Here is a 20764-nt window from a genome sequence, read left to right on the forward strand (position 1 = left end):
TTTAAATCATTGGATTAGTCACCAATGGCTAGATCTCATTTTACCTGCATCTCTATATTTACCTAACTGCCAGGATCTAATTTAGTTGTTTATTTAAAAAAAAATGAATTTTAGATTATTCCTATCAAATCATTACTTTTATTTATGGCCTTGAGCAGTTTTTCTAGAAGGTGACATTTTCAAGAAATAAAGAAATTATTTTGGTATTCAACATCACTGGTTGCCTTCATTTAGTAGAAACAGTGGAGGTTAGAATTCCACATTAGTGCTTACTTTACTGAGTAAGGACAATGTAACAGTGTAATTTTGATAATTTTTCTATAACCAGTCTTGTTTCCCTCTAAAAGAAATGGTCCAGTGATGAACAAACGGCTATACACAGAGGATAGGGGATAATATGGTGATCGGCAGGATAAAAGTACAAGCATTCCCCCATCAGCTAAGATAAATGGGTGCCCCATTGCCCCGCCCCCTTTTATCTGGGTAGAATGGAGTAAAATACTCTCGGACACCAAGGGGGATGACTTTTCACCCCTTTCCCATGGATGGTGGAAGAGGACACGTTTAGGGAGAAATAGCCATGGCAAACTATCAATATTTTGAAACCCTGGAAAATCATATAACATTATTATAAATATGCAGCGGTAGAGCTCTGTGTGCTGGAATAAGCATTCTCCATAATCTCCCATTGATAATTATGTCTCTCTAATGTACTGTACATTAGCCTAGAGATCAGACATGCTATTTATTTAGAATACCTTTTAAATCTTGTGTAACACATAATCTATGATGAGGATTCTATTTGAAGGAAATTTGGCTATGTACTATGTGCCTGAGTGCAAAAGTGCCAGTTTTATTCCATTGCTCTCTCTGTACTGAAGATCCTACCTTTTCACTTTATTTATCTTTCTTTTTTTTTTTGTTAAGATGGTAAGACCTTTCTAATGATGGCAGTGTGAAGACATGGTTGTCATGGTGGCAGAGGTGGAGGCATTTGTGTCCTGGGAGCTTTGGTGTTGTCCAATCTTAGGTTGCTGTTAATTATTCTGCAGTCGATGCAGTCAGAGATGCACAGCTCTAATGAGTATTGCTGATACAAGCGCTCTTTATTCTCCGCTGTTGTAAGAAGGTAAAATTAGGTTGAGAATCATACTTTAATATTCTGACCTCATGTTTTTTTAACAAGGTTTTACATCGGGACAAAGAAATGATCAGAGATTTGATATGCTTCGTTGAACATTGTTAAAGTCTAAAAATGTTACTTTCTTAAGATGAGGCTTGGCCCACCTGCTTCTGCTGGCCCCCAGGCCCTCCACAATTTTCTCCATAATTACTCCCTTACTATGATTCAATCCTCCTCAACCATGTGAAGCAAACATCAAAGCGTTTCTATTTCCAAGAATTTTAAGGGGTTTCTTTGTATTCTTTGGTTAGTAGAATGCATTGTCTTTTTATGTTATATATATATATTATAATTTATCAGTCGGGTGGATATATGACATGTACTCGGAAAGAAGAATAAACATTTACTACAAAAGTGTCAATATAAAAACAGTGGCGGTTTGATATTGGACAGCCGCTGATATCAGGAATTAGATGCTAAGGGCGTGCTAAGTTCCTGTACCTAGCTCCCGTTTACTTCCCAGAATTTTAACCTGCATGAAAAGCAGGCAGTACATTTCAAATAGTTATTGGCTGAATTTCCTCATACGCATTCGGTTGAGCAGTGCTAATGTCCAAAAAGGTTGAGAGTGGAGCAAGTCGTTACCAGATACCCTTAGTGGGAGATTAACAGGAAGATTTGGCAGTAGGAATCAAGTTTCCTTTTTCTGATTGCCAGGGAAGATTTAGTTGGAACCTATACACATTAGATGGTAGTCAGAGTTGTTGACATTCTGACTGATGTCTGTAGTCCTATTAACTTTACAAGTGACTTAATGACCTGTCACCCACAAAAAGACTACCACCAAACATGCCCCCATAATCCTCTCCCCAGCCCCTTTCTATATATGCTAAATTTATTTTAATGTATGTTGGGAAAGTTGTTCCTAAAAGATCTGACCTCTTACCAAATAATAGCTCGGATCCATATATCTCCTGCGCTGGAAGTCGGGTTTATTCATGAGGGGGCCGGCACTCCACTGTATGGTCTGGCTGACACTCCATTTGGTGGGGTTTTTTTTTTTGGGGGGGGGGGTGATAGGTCCTCTTTAACTAATTTGGGTAGAACTATCTCCAAGTACGACTTTTGGGCGACTTTTCATGACGTCTACGTTCTTTTTCTCTTCTGGGCCTATCCAATTTTAATGTTCAGAATATCCCCACAGACATAGACATAATTTCAATGTAAAAATGTAAAGTTGTAGTGTGTGTGTGTGTGTGTGTGTTGCTACTTAAGTGAGTAAAAACCTTTTAATTCTGTTGCGAAAATAATGTATAGAAACTGGGTGAGTCTCTTCTGGCAGCAAAATTTGTTCGAATAATACTAATACACCCAAGTAAGGACGAGTACAGCCGCACCCACAAGCCTAAACACTGCACCCCATTCAGGATGTCTGGAGGGTGAGGTGCGTGTTCGGGTGTGATAAGAATATTCACTTGTAAAGTGCTATGTCCATCAACCGTGTTATTTTTCTCATTAACGTAGTATCAGGGGAAGACTCTTACATATGTGGGAAGTTCTTGTACGGAATATTTTAGTATTGTTTACCTTCACTTCTGTTTATCTGCGACCAATTGCAAATCTTTTATTGTGAAATATTCTCTCCTCTGGTAAGAGCACAGGAACATCCCCACAGCTGCATGGCTCCTACAAGTGAAAGCCTTAGAATTAGGCTCTGATTTATTTTTTTTGGCAGCGTGCCTAAATGACTGCATCCATTCATTGCCTGCCCTTTCTCTTTCCCCCTTGTGCTTTTTTTTTCAAGCAGTGGTTCCACTGGGATCATTTATAACTCATTCCCTTGTGCAAGATAGGGGCTTGCTGTCTCTACCTTAGCCCCACTAAATCAATACCATTTTACACTTCAGTTTTGCTACTGTGTATGGGTCAAAAAATTATTTTGCTTTAATGCAAACATTTAGTGGTTCGAACTACATCTTTACCATATCAGGGTAGACTTTGGAAAGCAGTGTGCCAGAGATTTCACATGTTAGGGTGCTGTCACAAGGTGCGTTCTTGGACTATTTTTGAACGCACTGAAAACTCATGCATTTTTGTATGGTTACTATGTGTTTGGCTGATTTTCTGAAAGGGTAAGCAGTTGTGATACGGATTAAAACCAGTCATACACGTGGTAAATATACAAAAAAAGCATGTGTTTTTGCAGAGCGTCCAAGAACGCACCGTGTGACAGCCCTCTTACTGTTAAGCCAGTTTTGTAATGTTAGTGCTGTTTGTGGTGGGTGATTGCTTGGGCCTTTCCTGCTAGGCTTAACTGATCAGGTCATGCCAATAGTACGGCGGGCACACAACAGCGCTTGGGGGGAGGAGGAGGAGGTGAGCGTTGCTCACCCCCGCCCTTCTCCATAGGAACATATGGCACACGGCGCCATATGCCTTGAAAAGATAGGACACGACGTGCGCCCATTGCCGTCTATGGGGGACGTATATCGGCCAAATATACGTTGACTGTATATACGTCTCCCATGCGGCAGTGCGAATGTAGTTTTAGACTAGATTTGTACAAGGAACATCCTAAGCACACCCTGTGGTGCATTCTCTATATGTAAACTCGACCTTTTGTTCAACAAGGCAAAGGCCACATTTTCTTGACTGCGGCTCCATTTGAGACTTTGAATGTTTTAGGTTGAGCCAAGTGCACATCGGCATTCGGTTCTGTGATACCCTTGTATTACTTATTTAGACTGGAGAGAGATTTTTTCCCACTATTATTTTTGTTGCCATAAACTCCATCTAAACTGGTCCTTAGGTTTAACGTGTTTTCCTCCAGTTAAAACCAGCATCTATATTCTTTTATACATTCTAATTTTTTATTTATTTTTTTGTAAAATCCACTGCACAAGAGGGCACACACCTGCATGTAAGTGCTTGGTTTACAATCTTTGGTCCTGGTAGCTGTCCTTTTAAAAGGGGCTGGTAGATTCCCTTTAATTGAAATGAACTGCAGCCAAAACTTTGGTACAGTAAACGCAGACATAATTTGATTTAAAATGTAATCCTCATTTTGCTAATACTGTAAAAAGACAGGACTTCTGTGAGCAACTGTGGAGTGTAGTAACTGTGCAATTGCTTAGCAAGTGTGAACATTCTGTGTTACAAAAGGATTCTGCTGTCTGAAGAGAAGCTGTCAAAGACATTCCAATGTCAAATTTATAAGGTAATGGGGAACAAAAGCTTAACCTGAAAACACTGATTTACGGTGGCTACATTTTAGAAGAACTTCGTAGAAAGCTGGGAAGTTCCAGGGAGTGTGTCCCCTTGTGTCTCTCAATAGAAGTGGTGTGTAAAATCCGAATTAGATTATGAACAACTTCCTAGCAGGAAACCGTCAAGTGAAAGCAGGCTGCGTTTTACTGGGCAGTCGTTTTTACAAGTCTTCTGTCAAAATATAAACATCAATGCGTCCGAAGTGGACCTTATCTGTGTACGCAGCAGAGGCCACCATTTTGTGGATTAAACTAGCTTATTTATTTATTTTTATTTATTTAGTTTTTTTAATTAAGTTAATTATTTTGCCTCGTTAGAACTGACTTCATTCACATGAATAATATTACTCCCAGCATTCGGGGAGAGAATACTCTCAGCAGTCTGTTGTAATTGATGTGTTAACCTGGAAGCAAATGTTAATTTTTATCCCGTTGGGGCATATTGGAAAAAGAAGCGTTTGAAGTGATTGGCCTATCTGTATAGTTTTTGGAAATGGCACTCATCCTCTGGCTAATAGAATGAGTTATGATCAGAAGAGGGTGTCCCCCTTGAATGTCCAGGAATAACTATTGATGGCCTATCCTCAGGACCCTTGGTTTCTGCAATGGGCATTCTGCAAGAGGCCGGAAACTGTTGTCCCCATGTTACAGTATGGACCGAAAACTTGTACTATTGCAATGGCACCCATTCACTTTAAATAAATGCCTCACGCCTCACTTCTACAGAGACTATAGAGCTATCTGCTCTATGCTCCGTGCCTTTTACTTACATGGCACTGAACAAGCCCCTACAATTAAATTTTTATGGTCGTTTTATCATAAATGTTAAATGGGTAGCGGCCAGATTCTGTGGTTAGGCCCAAATATCCCTAACGTAAGGGAACCAATTATTTTTAATCATGTTTTATAGGACTGGCCATTGGACACTTTAGTACAGAAAAAACTGCACAGAATTGTTTTATACTAAACTATCATATTGATTATATACAGTATATATACGATCTATATATCGGCCCACCTTCTTCTCTATAACATGCTACTGGTATATTACAGGGCATTTTTATTACACCAGGGTCCCTTTAATACAGAAACCATACTTTACATTTTGAATCGGCTATGAAACCTTAAAATATATTTTGTAACGCAAAGTACAAGTTATGTTGACCTAAACTATTAATTTGCTTTCCCCGAGTTTGGAAACTGACTTCATGAAAGGCATGTGAACGCTCGCTCAGTAGGGGAGCTGAGGACGGTCATTAACCTCTAAGGTAATCACCGTTCCCAGATTCCAGGCAGGATATTACCCTTGTCTATAACAGAGCTTTAGTTTGTGCTTGGTGAATTTTGCAGTCGCTCTGCTTGGCCAGCAAAACTCTGTTTACACATGATTTGTAAAAACCAAGTTTGCTTCTCTTTGACCTGATTATGTAAATTCCACCATGAACTGTGGCATTCCTCTCGCTGCACGGTCATAAACATACCAGATGTAACTTGTACATGTGACCAATAGTCTTCTGTAAAGTTTTCTATAGTCTCCATTATGTCCTCTCATCTTTTCATGTTGCTTGCAAAACAGGTCAAATATAACGCAGCTCTTCCTGCTGTGGGATTAAATTGGATTTCAGGCCTGTTTCACACATGTGCTCTGTATGAGAATTGAAGACAGAAGCTTGTGAATTGTCATATCTCTGTTCCCATTTCTTATCAATTCTGTATATTATTTGTAGAGATTACTAAATTGTCTGCATTGAAGTTAGAAAGTCTTAAAACTGGAAGCAGTTTTTTACACAACCACAGATAATATATTTCACTATACTGTATAGAGAACTTTGAAGTACTTCTGTTATGAGAAGTGGTTCACATTTCACAACCTTTGTATCATAAGGACACAGGTAATCTTCTGTTAAAAACTTAAATGATATGTAGTTTTACATTGTGTGACGGATATTCTTTCCTGAATACAGGCAAGCTCAGCTAGGCTGAACATGTTTACATTGGGGCAGATTTATCAATGTACTTTAAGCACTTTGTAGGCTTGCAGTTCCATAGTAAGAGTGGCATAAGTCACATTAGACAGATATATGAACAGTATGCTCCAAAAAGAAGAGTAGCTTACAACTTGTTAGAGTCTTCTCAGTTGTGTACCACAAATACTGACTTGTAGGCAAAGAACGCATCAGATGGTCAGCTGGTCTGCCAACATTGGTTGGTTAGGCCAAAATGTGTATACCTAAGCTTTTGCGTCAGCTGATGTTAAGTATTTTGGTAGCTACCATGGGAGTGAATGGCAGTAAAAAACCATTGTGATCATGAAGAAAGAGAAAAAGGTGAATTATGAACTCATTTGCTTAGTCTCTCCACACTTTCTCATTGCATGTGTATATTACTGCTGTGATATAGTTCGCATTTTCATATGAGTTGTACAAAAGCGAGTCACAATTTTCTCCTAATTTAATAAATCATTATGTATATTGTAATAGTCATATTCTTCCAAATGTATGAATAGGAAGGTTTTAAGCTATTTTTGGATGGATAGATATGGCCTCCATAATCTCATTATAGCCTCATTGTTATGAGAAAGTGATGATCTGCAAGTGGTTATTTGTCTTGATTTATGACAGCCATGTATTTCCACGTATTTTGTCTGGCATTTCATATGCCTCTTATCAGATTATACATTTTTATCATGCTTTAATGAGCCTCGTTTATAAAAAACCTGGACAAAAATAAGAATCTGTTGCCAGTAGCAACCTTTCAGATTCCATGTCTTGAATTTGCATACGTGCATTAATGATCCAACAAAAAATCTGCTTGGTTTCTTTTGGGACACTTGTCCATTTATTCTTTTTTTCTTTGTTACACTTGCCAAAATGAATCCCTGTTCTTTCCAGCATAGTCTTATTGTATGAGTTTACATTACACATATGTAGGGTCCTGTTCCCTGTGTGTTTTATCGTCCCCACTGCTGCTGCAATATATGTGCTTTCTCTAGGCTGAGCTCTATTACCATAATGCTGACTTGCTTTTCTGCGCAGCGAAGCACATTTATGCTGAATAGTAGCCTGCAATGTGCTGGTTGGAGGTTGTTTAGTATCCTGGCAGTGATCTAACACACCAGTAAAGTGCCATGTGGGAGGAGGTAGACTGCAGGGTGTATGGTTGCTATAGTGATCTCCCTTTCTTAGGTTTCTTCTTGCTTTTATCCTTGTGACAGCTGCTGACCTTCTGCTGAATCGAAGTCAGAAGGTCAATGAATCCTTCACTGTGGAAGGAGGTCAGCTTGGCTCAGACTCTGTTCTGCAGATGCCCGCTACTGGGAGAGTGACAAATGTCCAGGAACATTCAGTGGCCGGTGTGGAGATCAGACTCCAGATCCGTGACACACTTTTTCTTGGCTTGCAGGGCTTGTGTGGTTCTGCAGTGCGACACACTGCCTCCTTTAGTAGACAAGGAGTTAAGCGAATATTGGGCCCATTGCCCAGCTGCCTGATGAATTAAAGGCTGTGATTAAACAGAAGGCCGCGTGCCCGGGATCCGCCAGGAATGTGCCTTGTGCTAGCAGGATACTACCATACAGAAACTTGCCACTGGGCTCTCTGTGTATACATTATTAGTGTTACCTGGCAACTATTAAATTGGATGCATCTTAACTCTTTGTATATCCAGCGAACAGAGAATAAAATGGTTTGTTATCTTGTTGGTGAATTATTCTAGTATTTAGATTCCACTGTTTCTCATAGGTGAAACAAGACCCCAGTGGGCCCCGGTGGTGCTTCAGAATACATTTGTACTATATACCGTATATACTCGAGTATAAGCCGACCCGAGTATAAGCCGAGATGCCTAATTTTACCACCAAAAACTAGGAAAACCTATTGACTCGAGTATAAGCCGAGGGTGGGAAATGCATTGGTCACAGACCCAGCCAAGTATATAGCCAGCCAGCCCCCTATAATATACAGCTTGCCCCCAGTAGTATGCAGCCTGCCCCCCCAGTAGTATACAGCCACCCCAGCCTGCCCCCCCCCCAGTAGTATACAGCCACCCCAGCCTGCCCCCCCCAGTAGTATACAGCCACCCCAGCCTGCCCCCCCCAGTGGTATACAGCCACCCCAGCCTGCCCCCCCCAGTAGTATACAGCGTGCCCCCATTAGTATACAGCCTGCCCCCAGTAGTATACGTAGTATTTACTCACCCTCCGGTGGCCCTGATGCGCAGCGCTGCTCCCCCGATGTCATCGCGGCTCCTCTTCTGGCTTCCCTGCTCCTCTTCTTGCTTCTGCGCCGTCTTCTGTCTTCTTTAACATCGTGTTGTTCTCTCCCGTGCGAGAACAAGAACAATGGCGGCGCCCAGCACGATGTTAAAGAAGACAGAAGACGGCGCGGAAGCAAGAAGAGGAGCCGGGAAGCCAGAAGAGGAGCCGTGATGACATCGTGGCCACCGGAGGGTGAGTAAATAAGTTTTTTTTTTTTTTTTTTTTTACAAGTATTGACCCGTGTATAAGCCGAGGGGACGTTTTTAAGCACATTTTTTGTGCTGAAAAACTCGGCTTATACACGAGTATATACGGTACTCCCCAGATATGCACACATACACTATATATCCATAACACAAACCCAATACCACATATACTCCATTCACACACACCATATATAAGAAACGCTCAAATACAAGTGCAAATAAATATACCCACATACCTGTACACCACATAAATAAATAACCATCTGGGAATATACTGCACATTACGATATAGCACCAAAAAATTCCTGTACTCGATGTCTGCCATAAAGCAGATATAGACCTGCCTTAAAGGGGTATTCCCACGAAGACAGGTTTCTCGGGATACAGGTTACTCGGGATGACAAAATAATAAATTTTCTAATTCACTGTTATTAACAAAAATGTAGCATTTCACAGATACAAGTCCAACCTGTTTCTATCAGTCATGGTGTACACAATTTTAGTTGCCCCTAGACACGACCCATTAACTTCTCACTTAAGTGTGAGATCGTGCTGCTGAGTTTACTGTCGGTAGCCACGCCCCCTGGATGGAGCTCACACTGCTGCACACTGAGACACAGACACTTCCTGCCAGGAGATCGTGAGCAGAGAGAGGCTACAAGGAGGTAAGTGATCCGGGGGAAGGGGGAGGCAGGCACAGATCTGGGAGATGTAGCAGAGCTCACAGTGTAATGGTCTATCAGCCTCTGTGTAATCATCTCATGCATCTCTGGTCTGTCTCATCTCTATTTCTATGTGTTTGTGTTGGTACAATGTCAGAAGCCAGATGAAAGTGTATATAAACCCTGTACCCTAACATTTATTACCATATTGTCACTTTATAGAACTAGATGGATCATACAGTAATGTGTCTGCTAAGAGAGGCCTCACCCACACCCTGAGATCCTAAAACAACAATAAAACTGTAAAATTGTAAAGTAAGCGGTTAAAATGATCTTTATTGTTTTAACATCACTAGAGGATTGAAGTGTTAGAATTTTCTTTCATGCGAAAACCACGTGGCTCCTACCTTCTACCTCTGGTCTATCTTCATTTTGGCGGCTCCTCACAGATGTCAATTCTTCTCTATCAGTTACAGAACTATGATAACTTCTCTGGCTGTGATTTATTGCTACATAATTCACCACTAGACGTCTTCAGCTACATTCAGCATATCTGAAAACTGCCACTGTTTAAAATCTTCAGGGATTCCTTAATGACTGGTGTGGTGCCAGTATTGGAAGACCCCCGCAATTCAGTTTATCATGCTGTGGTTAACCCAAGCCATGTACAAGAATATAACTACTATAATACAGCACCCTATGTACAAAATTATAACTATTAAAACACTGCCCCCCCCAGGTCTCATCTTCCACCTCACCTCATTCAGGTAGCCCTCCATGTCTGCTACCCCCTCCTCGCACAGAACCCCTCTCCTTCCTCCACAGCAAAAAAATTCCCTTCCAGATTTGCCTCCCCCCTCCCCAGATCTTACCCAGGATCCCCACAGGTCTAGTCCTCCATCTCTTATCCCCTTCCTCACTGTAAGCAGGTCCTTTAGCCGTCAGGTTGTAGGAGCTGTATTTCTGTATAGAAATACAGCTGCTATAGCGACCCCTGCAGCCAGTCCTTGAATTATGTCATTCAAGGTCCCACAGCAACTAGTGTCTGCCTAATGTACACTTGTCTTATAACGTTTTTGCCGCAATTCATGGCAAAAACACAATGAATTCATGGCTCCAATGGCTTTAGGCGACCCCTGGTGTGTTGGTCGTTGGACCCCCACACCGGTTGACAACCGCTAACATAGAGTATAATAAGTGACAGCCAGCATTGGTTTACCAAGGGTCGAAGTTGACTTGCCTGATCTGCTTCTATGAAGAGGTGAGCAGATGCCTGGATGGAGGAGCTGTAGCTATTGTTTTGTTGGACTTTGCAAAGACATTCGACATTCTCCTTCGTAAACTCTTAATGGGTAGAATAAGGTCTATTAGCTTTGCAGGAATCGTTTGCAATTGGATTGTAAAGTGGCTGAAGGATCGTATCCAGAGAGTTGTGGTCAATGATTCCTACAGAAATAAGTGGTGTACCCCAGGGTTCTGTGCTTGGTCCACTACTATTTAACATGTATCAATGATGTAGAAGTCAGAATAAATGGCTGCATCTTATTTTTCTAGATGACGCCAAGCTGTGTGTAATATAGTATATGGAGGATGTTCATAGTATATGACTTGGACAAACTGACTATTTGTCCACTTGGCAAATGAGGTTCCATGTGGATATATGGTGGTATAGTGTATATAATCTCGGAATAGGGATGTAACATTACTACTGTACAAGGCATTGCATTGGTATCACATGGAATATGCAGTTCAGCTCTGGGCACCGGTCCATAAAAAGGATGCCTGTAAAAAGGAACAATGAATACCCACAAAAATGATGGAGTGTGGAGAAAACCAGGTTTAATCACCAGAGGCTATGCGGCTTTTTTACTGTGAGAACTGGAACTTTGTGGAATAGCCTGCCTCATGTGCTGGTCACAGTAGGGAAAGCAGAGAGCTTCAAGAAGGGTTTAGATGCCTTTTTACTTCAAAATAACATGTTGGTTTTTTTTCCTCTTTGTGTAAGCACGCTACAAATTGCCGTCTCTGACAATCCCTGTCCTAGTTCTTATGTTATGGCATTTTCTACATATTATAATAATTCTTTATTTAGCGCACAAAGCATGTCAAATTGGTCCCTGTCCCCATGGGGCTCACAATCTAAACAACCTAACAGTATGTTTTTGGAGTGTGGGAGGAAACCAGTGTACCCGGAGGAAGCCCACACAAACATGGAGAGAACATAAAAAACACTTTGCAGATTGATCTGAAATCACAATTTTCCTGTATAAAATGCAAGTAGGTGCCACTGGTAGCCACAAACTAGTAAGTCCGATTCAGTAGGGCTGATGAGCATGGTGATCTGTAAAGTAAACAAGAAAACCGTCAGTCAGCCTTGTAATTTGCCTGTGGATTCCACTGGAAATACAAATAGTGGAATTATATATCTTGATGGCATACCCTAAAGTTATTACATATATGACCATCTGGCAAATTGGGTTAAACAGTCTAAAGAAATCTGGGGCTGGGAGCAACTTTTGACTCCTTGTCTTCATGTATGCAATATAATGGCAATTTAGTGATGCTGCATTGACTACCATCACTATGGATGGTGTCCCATTATTCTCATTAAAATACTGGCCTTTTGGTTCTGATATGTGAATGTATTCAGATGAATAGCCCAGCATGTGCCTCCAAATTGGAATGATCCTCCAGGCCCCCTCTGCCCTGTGCTAGTCACACATTTTATCACTGCAGTAGAAAGCGAGAAAGGATGAAAGGAGGCTGCGCTTGTAGTAAAACTTTTCATTCCTCAGATGTGCGGTTGGATGATGTTTCTAAGCAGAATTCCGGGCCTAGTGATATAAGAGACCTTCACAACAAAACCATAGCTGTAGATCCTGGGGCTTTCCTTTGACTCATTGTATGTGTGCTTTCTGTTTCATGAATGGATAAAGGAAATCTAAGGCCACTTCTGTAAATTTCTTGGTAATACATGATGTCTTTTTTTCCCTTTGTTTAACCCTTTAACTTGTTTTTATTCTTGCTTTTATTGTCACGCTTACTTCCTGTGCCCTATTGCAGACCGCATCTGTCTCTGCAGTTAGGCAGCTCATATTTCCTCTGTGTCCTGCTTGTTTGAGCATATTGCAGTCTGGCATGTTTCACTTGGCAGGATTCTCCACTGGAGCTCAGCCTAGGAAACCCTTCTGCCTACACCTCTCCAGGATTCCTTTAGCCACCCAAACTTTTCTAGGATTCTTACAAGGGAAACAAAGCTCTGCTGTTTCCAACTCCCCCCCCCCCCCCCCCCCTAAATTCTTACAATTGTAAATTGCTCTTAGGCACTCTGAGGGTGAGATTTATTAGAAGTGTCTCCAAAGTGTCTGACTGGGGGGGCCTGGGGCCCAACAGTGACATTGATTTTGGGGGGCCACCTACTGCTACATGGCAATATTACCTGTATATTTTTAGGCTGTGATTTCATTGCATGTTGAAAGGCACAACAAATGCATCAGGCTAAATGCATCCCAAAACAAATCCGTATTAAATTCAAATGTATTTTAAGGTGCGTTTTTCCCAAATTGTTTGCAATGTGTTTTAAACGCATTGCAAACACATAATGTGAGCTGAGTGCAGCATAAGACCATGTGCACAAGATGTAATTGAGTTGCGTTTTAAAATGGATTCCAGGCACATCTGCATAATCTCCTCCCTGAACGCAGATATATTTAGATCTAAATGTTTGCATTCAGTAAGTACTGTTTGTGTTAGTGTTTTGCTGTGTTGTAAAAACACTTGTTGCTACTTATTGGACACAAGCATTGAGGTCTAAAAACCTCTGTATTAAAGGAAACCTTCCACTTGTAGTGGCAGGTTTCTGATGGCAATACCGAGCACCAACTCAGGGTGAGCTGGTGCCGGAGCTTATTTTAGTTAGTGTTTTAAACCGCGGTATCGCGGTTTAAAACACTTTTTAAACTTTATAGCCGGCGCAGGCAGGTACGCGCTCTGCGCTTACCGTGCGCGCGGCTACATAGGAAGTGAATGAGAGCCGCGCGCATGGTAAGCGCCGAGCGCGTACCTCCCTGCGCCGGCTATAAAGTTTAAAAAGTGTTTTAAACCGCGTTACCGCGGTTTAAAACACTAACTAAAATAAGCTCCGGCACCAGCTCACCCTGAGCTGGTGCCCGGTATTGCCATCGGAAACCTGCCACTTCAAGTGGTAGGTTTCCTTTAAGGGAAGCGATTCTCCAAAGGAGGGTGAAATGTTTTTTAAAATGTAATTCAATCGTGTGAACATAGACTTTGGTCCTAATTAGTAAAAAATAATCAGTGCCTCTGCTAGCTCCTGTTATGACCCCTTCATCTCCCCCACACCCATCTTTTGGCCTGTCTTTTATCCTTCTTTCCTTGTTTCAAAGTAATCTTAAAAAAAAAAATATATATCTTCCCTAGCAGCTCTCCTCTTCTTCCTCTTGGATGCAACTATGTGCTTTGATGCTGGCAGACGTGATGGCATGATCAAGCAGGGAACAGTGATGATCCGAGCTGATGGCTCTCTGCACCATCATGTTCTCCAACTCTATGCACTACAGCTGAAGTTCCGAAACGAGCAGTTAGTGGTGACAGGGTCATCAGCTGGGGGGAGCAAAATATATCGGGGATTTCACCAAAATATCGTTGGACCATTCCAACCCTGTGTCTTAGAGCAAAGCTGCTTTGATTTTATAGACCGTTGTGGGAAAATAAAATTTGAGCTCTGATTGGTTGCCATGAGCAAATAGAACAGCGTTGTTCTTTTAGACACTTCTGATAAATCTCCTCCTCTATGGTTTTTAGGAGAGAACAAAGTCAGTCTTGGACCTCATGCAAGTGGTTTTCGTCCATGTGTCTGCTGAAGGTTAATGCGAAATTCTATGCCTGGCAGATACTGCGGTAGAATTGTCAGGCAGCGCAGCCATCTGATAAATTAGGAGGCCAGAAGTCGCAGTAGAGAGTCAGGATTTACATCATACAATTTTGATTGACTGATGAATGTGGTCTGAATGAATCTAATATTTGTAGTCAACTCAGAACAGGTCCTATTCCTGCATGTGTTTGCAGCGTGAGCCATCCATATGTCATCTGCATGTGGTCCATATTTGTGGTGACACAATGATTTGATCTTTCAAGAGGATAGAACAAGCTACGGACATTTGCCTCTTGGCTGGGTTTTTTTTTTCTTTTTTTTTTTGGGGGGGGGGGGGGGAATTACACAGACCTTTTTACAGTTTTTGCAACATAGCTTGCCATTGAATTACACCCTGATGACAAATAAGCCACAAAAAGGGACCACAGATCTGTTTTGCAGCCCGAGAACAGCAAATGCTCTTGTGCAGGTATATTTATGGACCAATCCAGAAATTGTGCTTACTACCTCATAACTGCTTATTTTATGTAACCCTTATGCACCATTGCTGAATGAATGAAGGGAAATGTAGTATACAATGGTATATACAGCATAGGGCCCCTGTATGTGATTATATATGGGCCACCTGCCCTACAGTTGCTTATAGAATATCGTATGGCCTTACTAACAATCTATCATTCATTGTGAGCAATGTAATTCTTTTTGTTCCATAGAGTGATAAAAATAGTACATTTTGAAGCATATAAGATGATACCCGTATGAGGGTATCTGTATGAGATGGCCAGGTTCTCATTTATTCTTTTAAATTTTATGCTTTATTAATCTTTATAGTGCCATAAAATTCCTGCAGCACTTTACAAATCATAGGGGACATGATATGAACACATATGTATACATTACACAGTACAAGCAGTCATATGGAATAATAGGAAAAGGGCCCTTCTGTACTTTTCCAATTGGCATTAGCTGCCAAGAGACCTGTAAGTTATTATCTTTTTCATTTTTACTTCATTTATAGTAGTGTTCTATCTGCAATGGGAGTATTCATGATAATACTGCTATCTGCTACACACACTGTGCACCAAGGCTTACAGTTGTATTCCTCTTTTATTGCCCTTCCCCCTCCTCCTGTAAAGCAGCCTGATTCTCTTGCAGCTGGTTGACAGTGACATGTATTGTGGAGCATCAAGGCCTATTGTTCTTTCTGCAAGATAAAACATAAATTCTAAAAGCTGGTCATAGATATGAGTCTTCATCTGATATGGCCTACAATGAGTCCTTATAATAAATGTTGTGCCTATAGTGCTAAAGGTATCGGCTATGACCTGATAAAGATTTCTAAATAATAAACATTTCTACTATTTTTTTTATGTTGTTAATCCCAATATGGACAGATTATTTTGGTTGTTTGATGTGCTATGAAGCATGATTCACTGTCTGATATCTTAAACCGTACTTTGTATAAATTTGTTGTGGCTATTGAATCATTCTATGTTGTGGTCGCTGTTGATTTTGTGACACTGAACAAAATCTATCAGGATATTTATAAATTCTGACAATAATCCTTTTGTCTAACTTTATTCCATTTTTCTTTTCGAATGTGTCATCAGAAGACTCTTAAATAACGTCTTTTTGGAGGAAAAAAATTATTTAGCGTAGATCATGCAGCTACATGGAACAAGGAGCCTTTATGTTAATGTTTTCTTTCTCCCATTTCAGAGACAGATTAAACCCTTGAAAAATGACAGCTGTTTCTGCTGCTGAGATTTCCTTACTTTTTTCATTTGAAACGGGGAGCTGGTTTTGGCAGAGAGCGGAGCAGACAAAACAGCGTTTTGTAATTTAAGATATCTATGTCCAAGGCCTCTTTGCCATTATAGAAAGAAATTTCTAGAAAAGTTGGCTCCGAGTATACCTGCCTTCTATTTATACCAGCCCTAGTGTGTCATAGTGTAGACTGTAAGCTCTCATGGTGCATCTTGTTTGTTGTCATTGGAATCTGCTTCATGAGTGACATCACACAATCATATGGAACAAATAATGCTGTCACTTACATCAGTCTTTTATCCTTGTAGTTCACTTTCTATAGACACACATAACATGTCTATCGGCCAATATAGCCAATTACAATGGGACCTGCATATTGTTCTTGTCCATGTGCTCTCCTTTGATTCAGCATGAACATATTCATTATGTCACAAGCCCCTATTACGTTAAATAAATAACAAACCTTAATAAAAGAATATGGAACACATCACAATTGTGGTGAAATATCCACCCCCCCCCCCCAAACAAAACATTGCAAAAAATCTTCTGAAAATTGAAAATGTGCGGCAGCAGCACTTACCACTAGGTGGTTATGGTAGAGCTTTTTTTTCCCAAGAAGGTGAAGGGACAGAAAAATGTATTATAATACAAATTGTGCCTCATCCTAAGAAGCATAAAAAGGGAAAATGCTAGTATAGGGGCCCTAAAGCAACCAAAGCAACCATTGAAATTATACAACCCTTTACATTAAAAATCTGCATCTACACCATTTTCTTTAATTAAAGTAACATATTATAAATGCATATTATAATCTATTTATTTCTTCTCCATTGGTCTGTGTGTTTACCCTGTCTACATTGTACGGTCTTTTCAATATTTTCCTTTCCATATGATTCCTTTACAATAATACGTTTATTCTGGGTCACTCCCAGCCATTCTGCTGTTTTAATAAGAAGTAAAGATGCAGCAATCTTGTTATCAGCTCTGGTACCCGGGAAGTGTAAAGGTTTCCATGGTAACCTCCAGTCCGCTCTGAAGATGCTAGTCAGCTGAGACTGGAGCGCACCGAGGCACAGACACCTATTTCCAGTGATGCACTCAACTTGCCTGGGGTAAAGGGATACGTGCACTCTCCCCCTCCATCATATCCCAAAGCTTAAGAGTAGAAAAGGTCACATAACATATGCAGCATTTGTAAATGAAAAATCCATATGTAAAGGTCTAGAGTGGGATATCTTCTTCCAAGTAAGGGAAAGTGACAAAGGGTATATACTGCCTATAACTAAAATTACAGTAATATTGTCTTGCACAGATGTGTAGTATATAAAATATACCGTAGTTAAGCAGGATACAATAAGAAAGCACTCTGATCATATGAGCTTACAATCTATAGGTAAATTGTTCAGCTTTTTGAAGACCCTTTTTAAACTGTTTAATAGACACAAAGCAAATGTACAACCACTTTGAATCATATGCCTTTAAATACAGGACATGATGAAAAATATCTGATCCTTAGAAGGACTTTAAATTGTAAATCTACAACCATTAATGACAAGTCTACTTTCAGCACTCTCTCACATCCTTCTAAGGAATTTTGGCCCACTCTTCATTACAACACTGATTTAGCTCATTGAGGACTGTGGGCATTTGTTTGTTCATCGCTCTCTTTACCTTTACAGGGGTTGTCAAGAAGTACAGTTTTCTCACTTCAAATTTGGCTTTCTACAACTAGTTTACTAGTTTACATAGCTGGATAATAATTCAGCACTTAAGTAAAGCTATCCATTTCTCAGAGCATCCTCTGCTAGTGCGAGGAGAGCTTGACTTCAATCCTGAACTATCTGCCTCCATGACTTTAAACCACTTTATAATATATAACACTTTATATATCACTATACATGGCACTTCAAAGTTGTTAATACTTTTAGCAAAAAAACGTGATTAGGTGCTGACAAGTCACATTGTGGAATCTGTTGTGGATTGCTGGTCATCGGAGGTTGAAGTAACCTAATTTGAAGATTTTGAAAAATAGATTTTTTGAAATGATTTTTTTTCATGTATGTAAAACCGTGGGAGGGGAAAAAACAGACCGCCCCCCCCCCCCCCACCCATCAGAGATATCCATATGGCATATGCACATCTATAGTATTTACAAATGGGGGCAACATTCATGTGAAAGTTTCATTATTCTTTCATCAAATAGCCATGTGGATCATTATGTATCTAGGAAATCCAAAGCTCTTAGTTTGTCTCCTGGCGTTATCTTGATTTATAGTGATTTTAGCCAAACACCTAATTGGGTGAATAACCATTTTTTCGCCATTATTTTCCATTATCTCTCATCATCTGCTGTTGATTGGCCATGGTTGGTGACATTGTTTTGTGTCAAGAGATCTTTACATTTTATCTGGGTTTACAGGTATCTGTATTTACCAGGTGTGACATTAATTTTTAAGGGTTTTTCTAGGATTCTGTTAATATATTATCATTTTTAATGAAAAGATCAGTAACTTTTTTATTTTTTATTTATTACTTGTATTGAGGGGTGAAAGGTTGTGACTGTGTTCTGCTTACACAGCTGTTGGGTTTCGTTAGTGTATCGTCTGCCCTAAACAAGCCCAGCAGCAGCTGTGTAAGCATGGATCATCAGGATGGGGTTGCAGTGTCTCATTGCAAACAAGAATGTTTCCATTCACTGAAAGCAAGCAAGCTTTAATTACGGTGTTGTATGTAGTATTTTCCTTTTTAAACGTTGCTTCCCTATTTGGCTTTTGATCCGAATGGTAAGCATTTTCCTTTTTATATATAGAAGTTTTCATTAGAATTGCTATTTGGTCTCCATTTTTTTTTCTCCATTGCCTGGAGCTTCTTGCTTTAGATCATGATCACTTGCCTTCATTTTTATTTCTGACTGTTCATAGTGGCAGCAGATGGTGATGGGGAAGTGACCATGTGCCAGACACCACAGCACCCACACCCCACCTCTCTTCAGTCTTAATCCGTTCCCTTCCTCACTGTCATATAGCTCAGCATGATCTGCAGCCGTATTCTACACCCCCTCTTCTCCCTATTCTGCCTGCAAGGAAATGACACTGTTGGAAATAACATTTCATGCACAGTTCTTTGAAATCCTGTTTGAGGAAATGAGCCATATGATTTTCACTACTGACTAGAGCAAAAAACAAAGGCATTTTTGCATGTTGAATCATCAAACCTGTGGTGTCCATTCTAGTATTAACAGTCTAACATATGACGTTGTAGCAAACCTATTGAGAACAACATGATGATGATATAAAATATAGTTGTATAATATTGATGACATTCATAATACTGCAAATTCCATGTATTATATCTACAGCATGACATCTAACCTTGCACCTAGCCCCCCTCCCCCCCCCCCCATTCTGTAATTGTATTCTTATCTGGGAATTGACATTTAATGAAATTCATCTACCAAATACATATATTTCTTGAATTCAATGTTTGAATAAAATGTAATAATAATTAATAATGCCTTTATTTATATAGCGCACACAGATTATGCAGCGTTGTACAGAGCTTGCCAAAACGGTCCCCAAAGGGGCTCACAACCTACCAGTATGTTTTGGAGTGTGGGAGGAAACTGGAGAGAACATACAAACTCTTTACAGATGGGACTTGAACCTGGGTTACCAGTGCTGCAAGTCTGTAATGCTAACCACTAAGCCACCGTGCCGCCCCTGGCCTTACAATAAAATCTGTATCTACTAGAAAATGTGAAATCCTGCAGCAGCTCTCTATGTCAATATTAGAAGGATGTCCATTTAACCACCATTCTCCCAGGAGCCCTGACTTTCTATGTAACTTGTACTTTTGGCTCGGCAGTCAAGTTTAGGTTCAGGCAAAATATATATTTAGTATTCTGTTCTATGTTTGTGGTTGGTCTTGAATATTTAGTTTTTTATAATGCATTGGTATTTCAGTATGAAGAGTTTTCCCGATTCCTGTTTATGGTTTACTCCTTCCAGTTACAGGCCTACAATTAGGTTAATGAGACAAAGCTTCTTTCAGTGAATCAATTGGTGAAGTTAGCAGAGCTCCGGCTAATTGTTTTATGGGTCATTTCCTGCAGATGAGTCTCTAGGGAGTCCCAGGGAATCCTCCCTCCTGGCATAAAGTCCCGGGGTAGTGGGGAAGAGGTCATGGCTGTCACCTCACAGCAAGCCGCTGCTGTTCACAAGCAGTTGAGAACAAGGCCAGAGATGCAGAGAGTAGGCGTTAATGGCTGTCATCTCAAGCACATGGACAATATGTGTTACGCTGGTTAGATTTATCCACCCAAGTGTTAATTTCTATCTTTCTGGTTTAATTACTCTCCAGTGACTAATAAAACTGATTGTTATGGAAATAGTAGCTTTTCTATGTAAATTGGGGTGAAAAATGTTTGTCTTAATCCTGAGGTTCAAAGAGTGTTCCCACTGATGGCAATGTATGTCTAGAATATATGTGGCTAATAAGCCAAAATTAAATATTGAACAATTTGTCTTTTTATTCTTTTGAATAATTTTTTTTATATTCTTCAGTGATGGGTTCCTTACTTGATGCCCACAAACTA

The 20764-nt window shown here is 40.3% G+C and overlaps 1 protein-coding gene and 2 long non-coding RNA genes across 7 annotated transcripts in view; 1 reads left to right on the forward strand and 2 right to left on the reverse strand.

Moving 5' to 3' along the window:
- The window catches only part of SRGAP2 (SLIT-ROBO Rho GTPase activating protein 2), a 72198-nt gene that overhangs the window by 2576 nt on the left and 48858 nt on the right, over positions 1-20764 (forward strand). The gene's annotated exons all lie outside the window — the stretch shown is intronic.
- LOC140116658 (uncharacterized) lies at positions 853-7614 on the reverse strand. 2 transcript variants are annotated; one of them, XR_011852888.1, is made up of 3 exons: positions 7397-7614; positions 5871-6034; positions 853-1116 (listed from the first exon to the last, which is right to left on the reverse strand). It is a non-coding gene; the product is annotated as an uncharacterized lncRNA (long non-coding RNA). The 2 variants fall into 2 exon arrangements; XR_011852887.1 differs by lacking the exon at positions 853-1116 and adding an exon at positions 2693-2809.
- Positions 11385-16374, reverse strand: LOC140116659 (uncharacterized). Its single transcript, XR_011852889.1, has 3 exons — positions 16179-16374; positions 15496-15607; positions 11385-11853 (listed from the first exon to the last, which is right to left on the reverse strand). It is a non-coding gene; the product is annotated as an uncharacterized lncRNA (long non-coding RNA).

Source organism: Engystomops pustulosus, chromosome 2, assembly GCF_040894005.1.
Source record: "Engystomops pustulosus chromosome 2, aEngPut4.maternal, whole genome shotgun sequence".
Lineage (NCBI taxonomy): Eukaryota > Metazoa > Chordata > Amphibia > Anura > Leptodactylidae > Engystomops > Engystomops pustulosus.